The 13,055-nt window shown below is 33.5% G+C and overlaps 1 protein-coding gene across 3 annotated transcripts in view; it reads right to left on the reverse strand.

Annotated features, from left to right (window-relative positions):
* SLC38A4 (solute carrier family 38 member 4) overlaps positions 1 to 13,055 on the reverse strand; it is a 79,971-nt gene that overhangs the window by 39,775 nt on the left and 27,141 nt on the right. The window contains exon 1 of one of the 3 annotated variants that reach the window (XM_032248395.1): positions 1,201 to 1,348. The exons of the other annotated variants lie outside the window; for them this stretch is intronic. The gene's annotated coding sequence lies outside the window, so the exon portion shown is untranslated. Of the gene's footprint in view, positions 1 to 1,200; positions 1,349 to 13,055 lie in introns of those variants that run through there. 3 annotated transcript variants of the gene reach the window in all.

Below are 13,055 nucleotides of genomic sequence, written 5' to 3' on the forward strand. Positions count from 1 at the left end.
TTTTTTCTTCTTAAAATAATTATTTTCACTTTATTTAAAGTAACTCACATAATTAAAAAATAGCTTCAATAACATTAAAGTACACAGTATAACATGTTTAAAGAAAACTCAAAAGTTGAGTCATTAAAGGTACATTTTTCAGATCTTAATGTTGCTTACATACTTCTTAGGAGTATAAATGTAAATACTTTCAAGAAAATCCCAGAACACTATCTAAATATAAATCAAAACTGGAAGATCTTGAACTATAGAATAAATGGCAATCTTTGATTAAAAACACACCCAAATTTCTTCAGTTTGTCAAAACTAAAACATTTTTTAGCCCAGTGTTCATGAATGTGATATATATTCAATTCAAATATTCTTCCACCGAATTACATAACACTCGTAGTTTTACTACACCCTGGGCATTTAACTAAAACCATCCACATATACTCTGTAAGATACTCAAGGTACAGGGATACTTAAATATATTGGGAATTCTCCCCTATCTGATTAATAAATTTGAGAACAGCTCTACTTTTAGATAATTGACTCTATTCTTTCAAAATATAAAGCTATGCTTATATTCTATTCACTTCCCTAGTTTCTTTTAGTAACTTTGTTCTAAAAATACCCCTTAACTAAAATGGTCAAATTAAGAAGAAAAGGTAAGATACAACATTTTTTCTTTTTCATTTGATAATGGTGCAGCCCAAACTCTTAGCCATTCACATCTGCTGCACTAAAGTGATGTTCCTTCTTTGATTAGTCAAAAATTTTGTGGGTTTTCTGTTTGTTTTCAAGATTTAAAAAAATCTTTAATAGTGTACAATTGAGAATGTACTTCTAAACTTTTATATTTTTTCCTAAGACAAATTATGTCCATTATTCATTACAGTCCATGATCAACCAAGAGATGTAAATAACTAAACACATTTTACCTGCTGTTTTTGCAACATTCCCTTTCTTATTACCCACTGTCTCAATTTTATACTTAAACCTAAAATTATCTGCAAAAGAAAACTGCAATCAGGGCCTGGGTAAATAATTTCAATGTTTGACATTATATTGAATTGATAATTTCTAAAATGAGAAAAAAGTTATCCAAGTAGTATTTTCAAACATTTTAATTTGTAATGAATAAACAATCAACACAATAAAAATAAGAAAGTAAGCATTATTTTAACACTACAAATACTCATGTAAAAACAGCTGTACCTTAATTATTTATCCAGTCCTTTGCAGGCTTTTCTGACTTGCTTGGAATGGCAGACCCCTGTAACAGCTTTGACTTATATGAACCTTTAGAGATCTAGACATTGATTTAAGAACAAGTGGGAGTGAACGAGACAAGCCAATCAACACCACCACCTCACCCCAACACCTCCTTCTGTCCAACTTGCGTCAGCTCTTGAAAAAAAAGGGAAGCTAAGTCAGTTTACTGTTGTACATTTGGATTAAACATCAGTTACACCAATTTCTATTTGCTTTTAGAATTTTGGCTTTTATACAATAAAATAATCGCTGAAAGTTTTACCTTGGTTGGTGTCATTCTCTATTAAGATTCTACTAGGTTGGTTAACTGATGAATCCAGAAATATTAGTTTTTCAAAAGGCTTATGAATTGAAGTCAAAGTAAAACAATACAATAACAATAGTTATGGGGTCAGATTGTTAAATGAAACATTATAATCAAAATGTCCAAAAAATACTGATTACATAGCGAAAGAGTTATTTTCTGTGGAATTGACCTTTTCAGAGAAAATTTTACAGAATGACAAACACTTCCAAATTGTTACTCAAGATGCCGTGAAGTTGGAAATCACAGACCAATATCAGCCTCTGCTCCTACACCAAAGGCATTGTGCTGAGTAAGCAAAAGGCTGTTTGGCATTTTAAAAGAATTTTTAAGTAGATATTTTCTCCATTAAAAAAATCTACTTGGCTCTCCACATGTCAGAGGCAGAGTTAAAATATGTTGGCAAATCATTTATTTATTCTGCTATTAAAATGCATCAACTAGTCATTATTATAAAAGTGAGGTGAGAAAAATCACAAACCAATCCAGAATTGAGGGTTCTTTGCCTTTTAAATATTTATGACATGAATGAGCAATCGAATAACCAATCAGAAGCAATGGTAGATTACAACAGATGTGTCAATACCTATTTCTATAAAAGAAAACTAAACATTGCTCCTCTAGTAAGAAATTTTAAGTTGATGCAAGACATTAAACATTAAACAAAATGTCTGGTTAACTATTTCTTTTTTCCTTTCCAAATGTGCCTGTTGGGTCTATTAACTTTAGTATGGTAAACTTACTTTTACTTGTTTCTTAGCTCATTGTCTACTTTTTAGAGTTACTCATAGTTTTGTCTTTTACCAGATGAGAAGTATAATGGTCTAGGGGAACAATGATATTAAAAATGTACTAATTTTAATTGCAGGAAAATCTAAAAAAAGTTCCTTTTAAAATTACTATTTCCATCATTAACAGTGATCTTTCCAATTTATGATTTCTTTCTGTTTGCAAAGTTACCAGATAAATATAAGATTAACCATGTAAAAAATTGCAATAATGGTTAGAAAATCAAATACTTCTATTCTGGTAAAATTTCATTTAATAGTGGGTCAGTTAAACAAGAATGAATGTACTCCAATATGTTAATTTGATATTAAATTATAATATCATATAAAATAGGGTGGAGATTAATGTATAGATACTTAAAGTTTTACTCTCCTTAAAATTCTAAGCTTTGGCTTTGTTGTAATTCTGGTCTTTAAGTATAGTAAACAATTACATTAAATTAGCATTGGATAAAAATTAAAAGTACACGTAAGAGACTTCTATTGAAGAGTTTAATTTTGTTTATTTGAACCTACTCTACATAGCAAAATTCTTATCCCAGGACTTTTCTAACACTGACTTAAAAATCAAATGTCAAATATACACACATAAGAACTAATTTGGCAAAAGTTAATAAATTAAAATAATGAAATATCTGGTTCATTGTTTGATTATTTTTTTCCCTAGATCATTTGACATTTTCAGATGTGGTCAAAATTAATGAAGAAATATATGATCTGCTCTTGACAAAACTCACAATAACTTTTCTTTCATAAGCAAAACACAGACTTAAGTGTTATAATTTAATGTTCTGAATACTTATTAAAATCATTTGACAATGTAATCACATGCACATTTGGCAATAGACTTGTGCTGTTTTGAATTTTAATTCATGGCGCATGTAACAGATTCAGTGAGGCTCAGGCTTGGTTCATGTATCATTATAGAAAAACCTAATCATCAGAATATGAGTAGACCTTAAAAATGGATAAAATGAAAAATATGTAAGTAGTAAATAATGAAGCAAGTCTGGGAATGAGATAACAAACACTTCAACTTGGCCTTCACATAAGAAATTCAAATGAATGCCACCATGAATAGATATATGAGTTTTGGTCTGTGTGTCTGCAGATGTAGGGGCTGTGGGTAAGATAAATCCACATAAAGGGAGACCTAGCTCCCAGACTGTAACCTAATTAATGTCAGCAGAACTGTACAGCGTGCTCCAGGACTTCAGGAAATAAAGAGTCCCCAGGGGCTGAGGACATTCAAGATTTCAGGGAGCCCACCGACCTTGATCCAGCTCTTAAAAGTCCACGTGAGATTCTAGTATGTGGAGAGGAAAAGGAAAAGACATCCTATATGAAAAATACCCTTGTAATTCTGATCTTCAAGTATACTAGTTACAGTAAATTAGCATATTGGATTAAAATTAAATGCTAAAAATTAAAATGCCAAAAGTATATTTTGGCAACAGTGAGAATCATTCTGGCTGCAGTAGAGATCTTCTGGAGCAAAATAGGAGAACAGAATGGAATAGCACAGACTGCAAAAGGTGTTAAGTTGAGGGAACTCTGAGTTTTAGTGATGAAGATCTTTTGAAAGCTTCTGAAGAAAGTGAGAAAATCAGCACAGTTAAAATGCAGGAGAGATGGTAGGGAGGAGGTAGAGGTGGAGGTAGATATGGGGAGGCCAGTAAGGAGGTTGACTGATAGTTTGGGTTTGGTGATATCTGCCTACCTGAGAAAGATGGCAGAAAGAAATGTAGACAGACAGGTTTAAATTGGAGCCAATGGTAATTTGACTATTTTTCTTGTATTACTGTTTCTTTTTCTTACTTTAATAGCTCACAATGCTATAAATTTTAAGTGATCATTTTATGAAAAACAAGACCTAGCAATAAAATCTTCATTTTCCTTACATAGGGAAAGAGAATGTATGGTGATAATTCATCCATTTCAACACCCCTTTCATCAATCTATGACTATCATCTTCAAAGAGTAGGGAAGGTCTTAGAATGTACATCCCAATGTAATGTTATCTGTTGAAAGTACAAAACTCTTGGCTCAAAATACAGTTTTTCAGTTTATATCTGTGCACTGAATAAGAAATTTTCTTACTAAAAATCATTGATCATACTGTTTGAAATTTCTACCTCCAATGATGTCCTTAAAGAGAAAGTTCCAGCGGGATCAGGTTAAAATTAGTCAATAATTAAAAAAAATAATCCTTTAGTCAGATCATCATGGTATTTTGCAATGACACTGGGAGAGATAGCCTGTTGTTCTCACCATGACTGTACCCAAATTTCTAATTTTAGTCATAGTACAAAATAGTATTTGGAAATAGAATTTGGTTGTAGCCAAATTGGAAGAAGACATGTAGCAGTAGTAATGACTAAGAACCAAATTACCTATTTTTTAATACTTTTGTAATGCCTTTGTTTCTGTAGTCATTGCTCTTCTTTGCTCTCACTTCAATTTCCCTTTAGGTTATCTCCTTTTTTTTCTTGCTTCTGTTTCTTGCTAACTTTTCTATATGACATTGTATTTATGATGCCTTATTCTCCAAGAAGTTACCTTTTATCATAGATTCATAAAGTCAAAATCTAATTGATTTTTTTTATCACGTCATAGGTAAATGTCTATCTGACCTTCCAGGTCATTCCTAAAAAGTGGAAGATATCAGCAGGACTGCAGAAAGAAACTATATTTTGATTACTTCTTTTTAATACAGATTTACCCTCTGCCTTTTGGTTTTCAGACTTACAATGTTAAAGAGAATTTGTGATCTTTTTTGATGTCATTGCTTCAAATTCTTCATTTTATTTCACTTTTAAAATGGATATTTGCATAAAAAAATAGAGAAAATCCATAGAAAAATGTTAGAGAAATCTTCCTAAATTATTCAAATAGCAGAATTCTATGCCATGATGAAGGGGAGTCAAGCACTTCTATACCTGAGCTGCCCTATTCTTTGCATCACTTGTAGAGTAACAAAAGCTTAGGTATACTACAGGTATCTCTTTACATGGTTCTGTAATTATTAACCTCAACTTACAAATTAAAAAAATTAGAAATAAGAGATAATTGAATGTTATCTCCCAAAAGCCACTTATCAAATTAATTGCAAACAGAGAAGTAAAGATTAATAATTTTCTAATTCACCTTGGTAAAGCCTTCCAGATTTCCACAGAAGCTTAAGCCACTTCTATTTTTTAAGACATCACATATACATATATATCTTTAAATTGTTTTAATCCAAAATGGGATTACTAAACTGTAGTGCATTTTAAATATTTCTATTTAACAAAATAACATCATAACTCATAGGCAATACAAATGACTATATGATTAGCCTCATTTGATGACATCTTCAAAAAATTTGTATTTGAGACTCTCCCAAATAAGAAACCCCAAAGGGCTTTTCAGCCTGGGCCCCTGGGAGAGGCTCTGATTTTCCATTCTAAGAAACCCCAAGTGAAATGCAATGACCCACGAGCTTTGAGGAAATTGCTCAGTTGATCGCATGCCCCTCTCTTCAACCGAACCTAAACCACCTTTACAGTTATATAATGGAGCATTTTGGAAATGTTTGATTAGTCAACTACTATGTTGCAAAATTAGCAAACAAATTTGGTTCAGGTTGACAAATTTATTGACTTTGCCATAGACCCACATAGAAAATTGCTTTTAGCCTCAGCTGACAAAACAAGAAAATTAAATTTAAAAAAAAATCGGGTTAGACACCCATGATGTCTATAATTTGTCTCTGTCTTTCACCTTTGAAAAAGATCCCTCTGGTTCATTTCATTTATTGATCCCACATTGAAATGATACAGTAAACAAAAAAGGAGATTATTTATAATTACTTGAAAAGTATCACAAGTTCATTCCAGGCTTCTGCCTAAGCAGATACATAATGTAACCAGATCTATAAGACTTATGGGTGATTACAACATAAATAATGTAGTGAAATTCTAAATGTTAAATTGGAGCTTTTAGAAGTTTGCTTTAAAGAATAATTTCTAGCCTTTAAAATGCCTGCTTGAGAAAACAGCACTGCTAAGAGATGTATAATTATAACAATACTTCCTGAAAACTGACACACCTTGTTAACATAAGTTCTTCATTCACAATACATATATTTTTACTTTTTTTTTCTTTTTTTTAAATTTATTTTATTGCATTTTAGGTTTTGGGGTACATGTGAAGAACATGCAAGATTGTTGCATAGGTACACACGTGGCAGTGTGATTTGCTGCCTTCCTCTCCATCACCTATATCTGGCATTTCTCCCCATGCTATATTATGGCAATGCTGGGCTGAGTTAACTCTCTTTCTAGTTCATAGAAATTGATAGTTTAAAATATTACATTCTTCTTGGATCACAGCACATGAATTTCCATGGCTCTCTTTCATATTCCTGCCCACCCCTACCAGAACAATTTTGATGCATTTTGATTTTGTAGTTTCATTAGTGATTAGACTTTGTAAACCTGTTATCATCTTGCTTAAATTTGGACTTTCGGTAGTTTACGCTGTGACCCAATATGCTGTGTGGCTCAACTTTAAAAGCAAAGGGGCCCCCCTAAATGGTGATAATGCTAACGTATGCTTTAAAGAATCAGTATCCCTACTAACCAAAGATATGTTCAGAATGGCCTTTTTACTATCCTATCCAGAATATTGAAATAAGAAATGCATGTCCTCTAGAAAGTATCTTTCAAAGGAATCCGAGCAGAGAGAGATAAATAATAGTGTCGTTGACATTTCCTAATTCACTTTTCAATGAACGTGGAGGATTTCCGAGTCAGGTCTCTCGATAGACAAGAGGACACGCTTCTGCATGCAGAGCTAGATCTACTGCTGGAGTCCAAGCAACTCCAGGATAGGGCCATGGTGTTGTCAGAGCCCTTCACAGGCCCACTTGTTGCCTCGTGCACCCATTCTTCACCACAAGAGTTTGCACTGCCCAGCATGGGAATATTAACTGAGTTTTTTGTACTTTATGGGCTGCTTAGTTAGGAATTATATTTCCTGGAAGGCTCTTACATAATTGGTAGCACCAGTCTTTCTTTAAATACAGGAAAAAGTAAATTCAGAATAGAATGCAATTTCCATTCAGAAAATTAAATATTTTGACTTCATTCAGTGGGACAGCAGCAGAGGGCAGACTTTGGGCAGATGGTATATTTAGGTTTGGGGAGGGATTCAAGTATGTTTAGATTGTCGATTTGCAGTAATTATAAATAATCTCCTTTTTTTGTTTACCTTGATTAATATTAGACTGTACCTCGCTATAATAGCTAGTATATAAACACTGAATAAGTGAAAATCTTTATTTTTTAAATATTTATTTTTATTATACTTTAAGTTCTGGGGTACATGCACCGGTCATACAGGATTGTTGCATAGATACACACATGCCATGGTGGTTTGCTGCCTCCATCCCCCATCACCTACATTAGGTATTTCTCCTGATGTTATACCTCCCCAATCTCCCCAGCCTCTGCTATCCCTCCCCTAGCCCCCTACCCTCCAACAGACCCCAGAGTGTGATGTTCCCCTTCCTGTGTCCATGTGTTCAAAGGCACTGATTCAATTTGTGCATTCAAAATCTTTCTTTAGAATTTATTTATGTATGAGTTTGCAGCAAGAGACATTCTAATAATTATTCAGTTGATGGGTCCTGCCATATATTAAAATGCAGTAGTTCCTTCTTATGCTCAGAACCAATTGTGAAACAGTAAAGTAAATGTTCATGCTATATGCAAGGACCCATTAGCTGCTATAGAGAGAGCTGCCTTACTTGAATATTAGGCAATAATTACAAATGTTGTGTTCAAAGAATAATGACATAGGAAAATTATCATTAAAATAAGTTATAACTGGTGAGATAGAAAATATAATAATAACACGGTCCCTATGTTGTTTTTAAAACTATGTACACAACACATAAAAATATATGCAAAGGGAAATCATGTATATCAAAATGTTAATTGTGGTTATGTCTAGAATATGGAAATGTAGGTAATGTTTATTATATTTCATCTATATTTGCCAACTAACCTTTAAATTATGGATTACTTTTATTATCAAAAAAGAATAAACATAATTTAAAGCAACAAAACAAACAGTTCCTCTCTTAGGTTTTTAGGTTTTTCAACAATTGTTAATCAAATCCTGGCATTAGCCACTAACTGATCTCTATTTTTGGGTACTTAACCAGCAAACAATCAATTCCCTTAAAAAATCTTTGATTCTGAATAGGCATTTATGAGCTATTTAGAATCTAGATAAAATTATACATCTCCAGTCTGTTCTGGAAGAATGAAAAAGAAATGGACTTTTTCCCCATCTGCAAGAGATATTCCAATAGATTTCAAAATACTGTTGAGAAAAATGGACATATAATATTTTTTTTACCATTTAGTGAGATAATTTATATTATGGCAGAATAAAGAATTATCTCAATCATTCAACAAATATTACTGAACATCTACATGTGCCAGATTTTATGCTAGGGACTGAGGCAAAGAAACAATTAAGAAAAACAAAACAAAACACACAGTCTCTTCTCTCGAGACCTGGTGTTTCAAGGGAATCCATTGCTTATCTATGTCGTGATGACATAGCAGGATGCACAAAATGCCCATGGCATCTGAAGGGTAGGAGAAGTGTGGCACCCAACTCAGCTTGAAAGGGGCGAAGAAGACTTTCTGGAGGAAGTAACAGCTAGGCTAAAGCCAAAAGAACAAATAGGAGATGGCAGGACAAATGGGATGGGGAGCAGATTGCAGGCAGAGTAGATAACACAGCAAAGGCAAGGAGGCAAGAAACAGTTCCTGGCATCTGGGTGTTTCTGGAAGAATAGAAAACACCACTGGAAAGGTCACTGCAGGGTTCACAGAGGGCTTTGGATACTATGTCTTTTCTTTGTTATGCTTAATTCATATGAGTACATTTAAAAAGTCCAGCTCAGCAATTCAACATGGAGTGCAAGATTTTATACATGTGAAGAAAATGTGCTTTGTTAGAAATTGTGATAATAAATGTTACTGCAAACAGTAAAAACCACCTAGGTAGCATGAGGCAATCCTTCCTACAGTGCATCCCTAGAGAGAGTATTTTTGTGGACCTGGGCCTCTGCTTTGTGTTTGGACCATCAGGATTGTTGTATTAGGCTAAGAACAGAAAAGGTTCATGAAGTATTTTGCTTTAAATGATGTAAACTACATCAAAAAAGAGCTAATTGCAAGTCTTACAGGAGTTGAATATTTATAGAAATCCTGACCCTTCCTATATATTTGAAGATAATTTTTTAAGGTAGACTCTAAATTTGAACACATTTAAAGTTTTCTTAATTATTTAAAAATCCACCTAAGTGAAGATTGATGCTTAATTATATGTGAGCAATTTTCCAGTAATATTAATTAATATCTTAATTTGCAAGCATCTGTATTCCTTAATTATGTCTTAATAGGGTCTAGTATAGTGTTATAAATAACAGTTGAAAGACTGATACGTGTTTATTTGGATGGGTGATCTGATTTTTACATGTGAATAAGACAATCATATTGACTTAAGCAGTTTTGCTTTTATCTTTCTTTTTAACTTAAAGGCTGATGCCATTTCCCTTGACGTTTGCTTAAGATTTTTAGCATTAGCTTTTTCTGAGGAATCCTGAGAGGAGCTTCAGTGTTTTTGTCTTGAAACTGTGTCTATTTATTCCTTTTTATCTACATGAGAAGTCTTCCAACACCCTATTGATCTGAATGTCTGAACATGTTCTCTTCGGTTTTGCTAACACTCAGTACTGGACTTTGATTCAGAAGACCTGGGTTCAAATTCTGAATCTGTTAATTACTAGCTGTGCTATCAACAACTTGGTGAACTCTATGAGTTCTTTCTCATTTATAAAATAGTGTGTAGTTCCTAGGGTGACAACAGAACCATTAGTGGCAGCAGATAAAATGTACATCTTCTTTTATTTTAGTAAATTAAAACAAGGAATTTTACAAACCTAAAATAAATTATAAGAATGACCAGAGTTCAAACTAGCCAAATTTCTTTCTCCCTGTGGAACTCTGTTTGCCATTGTTTGGATTAAAAACCTTAGCAATGTCAGTAAGTAGAAACTACACTTGGGGTCAAAGAAATATCAAAGTGGTCATCCCATAGGGATGTTGGATATAAAGTTCTGACATGTTGACATCAAATCCTAGTTCTAAATGTTTCAAATTCACTAATTCTTCTCATCAAAATTTTCACCAAATGTGAATTGGAATGAACTGTCTTCGGTATTTTTTTAAATCCCCTTTCCTTTTTTTAATCAATTAGTCAATTAACCAATTATTCCATCAGTGAGTAACCTCTGAATATCTGTTACACACCCAGAATGGTTGACATCAATGTCTCCATGTCTTTTGACTTTCCTTCTGCTTCCTCACATTGGCCCTGTTTTATTCTGATTGACCATAAGCCTTAAGATAATCCAGGAGCTTTACAGTTGAGCTGATATTCACATGAGTTCTGTTGACATATACATATGTATATTCATTTATTAATTACATGTTATGTAAATGAAGAAAGAGATCTTCATACCTATATCTATGTCTTTATTTATATCTATAAAATAAAGCCCAGTCCTTCATTTTCTGTTGAAATGAGCTCAGCTTTCATCCTTTTTCACATGCCATATTCCTCTAAGTTCGTTATTGTTTTCTCACTGTAATTCCAAACTCTTTTTATCAAATACAGATCTGCCCAGTGAAATGGAGAACACATTGACTCTGGAGTCCAAACTCAAGGGTTCGTATCCAATCCCCACTCTGCCACCTAGGAGCTGAGAGACTTTAAATAAGTCAAGTTAACCCCTTCCTCCTTTGTGCTGCCTGTGCCTCTTGCAAGCCTCCCTGTTGAGCTTAAGGGCTGCACTGTCACATGTTTGTTTACATGTTTGCCCTTCTAAACTCTGAAATCTTCAAACACAGACACTGTGTCTTATTCAGCACAGCACAGAGTCAAATAGTACAGATTCTGGAGCTCCACTGCCCAGACTTAAATCCAACTTATGTCATTTATCCTGTCTGACTTTGGGCAAGTTATTTGACAATCCTATGCCTCAGTTTCCTCGTCTACAAAAAGGAGATAATAGTCCCTACCTCACACTGCTGTTAGGAGGATTAAGTAAATTAGTATTTGTAGAGAATTAAGAAGAGCATCTGGCACATAATGAACATTTGTGAGTATTTGTTATACATACATATTTAAAGAATTGTCTCCAACTTCAATACCTAATATGTTATCTACTTAACAAGTCTTTTTTGAATAAGTAAAGTTATGCAAATATTCAGGAAGTCAGCTTTATCTTTAATTCTGGGTCTAATGAAAACTTAGACAAGGTTATTCTGAGGGTTAAATGAGGTACTGGATATACAGCATTGTAAACATACAATGTATTTCCATTGTTCTTTGTTTATAAGAGTGAAGTGACATTAGCAAAATTGATTATGGAATTCAATTAGCTTCAACATGTTTTGCTGTGAAACTGTATTGCCACTGTGTATTAGACCATTATTTGACTTATTATACTATTGATTAGCATTGTGGAAAAGGTGGAAAATGTGAGGTTTTGACCCTGACCCCTGGAATCTCAGAAAACAACCTTGTAACAAGGCACAGTTTGCAATATGTGTTTGTTTAATATTAACCAACCTGTGAAGCTGAACAGCTCCATGGTACATATTGACCTCTGAACCTGTCATCAGAGCCAGTGTTTAAACATGTATGTGTACTGACAGATTTTGGGGGGTTGGTTGGCTTTGCTTTGGGTTATTCTTTTTTGTGACACTAATAAAACATGAAGACCCAAAGATGCACCAAGACACATTTTCCAAATGCCAAAGTAAGTGAGCTATATTTTGCTTACACTGTACAATTTGATGTTGCTGAGCATTTTAGTATTAATTGCCAAAACAGCTAGCCACACAGTTTTGTCTAATCACATTCAGTAGAATCAAATATAACACCCTTTTAATCATTGTGAATCAGTGCATGGATTAGCTGGCAGCAAGAATGGATAACTGGCTCTCTTTGAGGCAGTTTCTTGATCAAACAAGACCACATCCTTGTCTTGGGACAAGATACATGGGAATTTCCCATCTTTATATGTCTTAAATTCAAGGCAGTCTTGCAAGCATGCATACATGCTACTTCTCATTAATTTGAGATTAACCTCGCTAAGGTTGCTTAGAATTTGAGTTAAAGACTAAAGGTTGTGGTGGTGTCAAATACTTTATTAAGTCCAATTTCACTTATTCTTTGAGATTTAGAAATGAGTTTTATTCATGTCAGTGTGCAGAAATAGATCACGTACCATGGCTTTGTGGCACATGAGTTTTCACCTAAAATGCTTAAGAAACAATTTTCTTTCAAACCGTTGGATTGTCTCATGTAATCACAGTTATTCTATGTTATGGCTGCTAAAGTTATTTGAGAATAATTGAGTACAAAATATATATGAAATAGTATACTGTATTAACCACATTTTGGGGCAAAATGGCTTTTCAAGGATTACAAACAGCTAAAGGATACACACACACACACATACACACACACACACACACACACACACACACGCATACACAGAATATGAGTCATATTGAGACGGCCTTCTTTTTAGTTCTTGAGTATATTGGTAAATTAAGACCACTTTTCGCTTA

Source organism: Sapajus apella, unplaced genomic scaffold (genome assembly GCF_009761245.1).
Source record: "Sapajus apella isolate SASKATOON/1434 unplaced genomic scaffold, GSC_monkey_1.0 scaffold66, whole genome shotgun sequence".
NCBI lineage: Eukaryota > Metazoa > Chordata > Mammalia > Primates > Cebidae > Sapajus > Sapajus apella.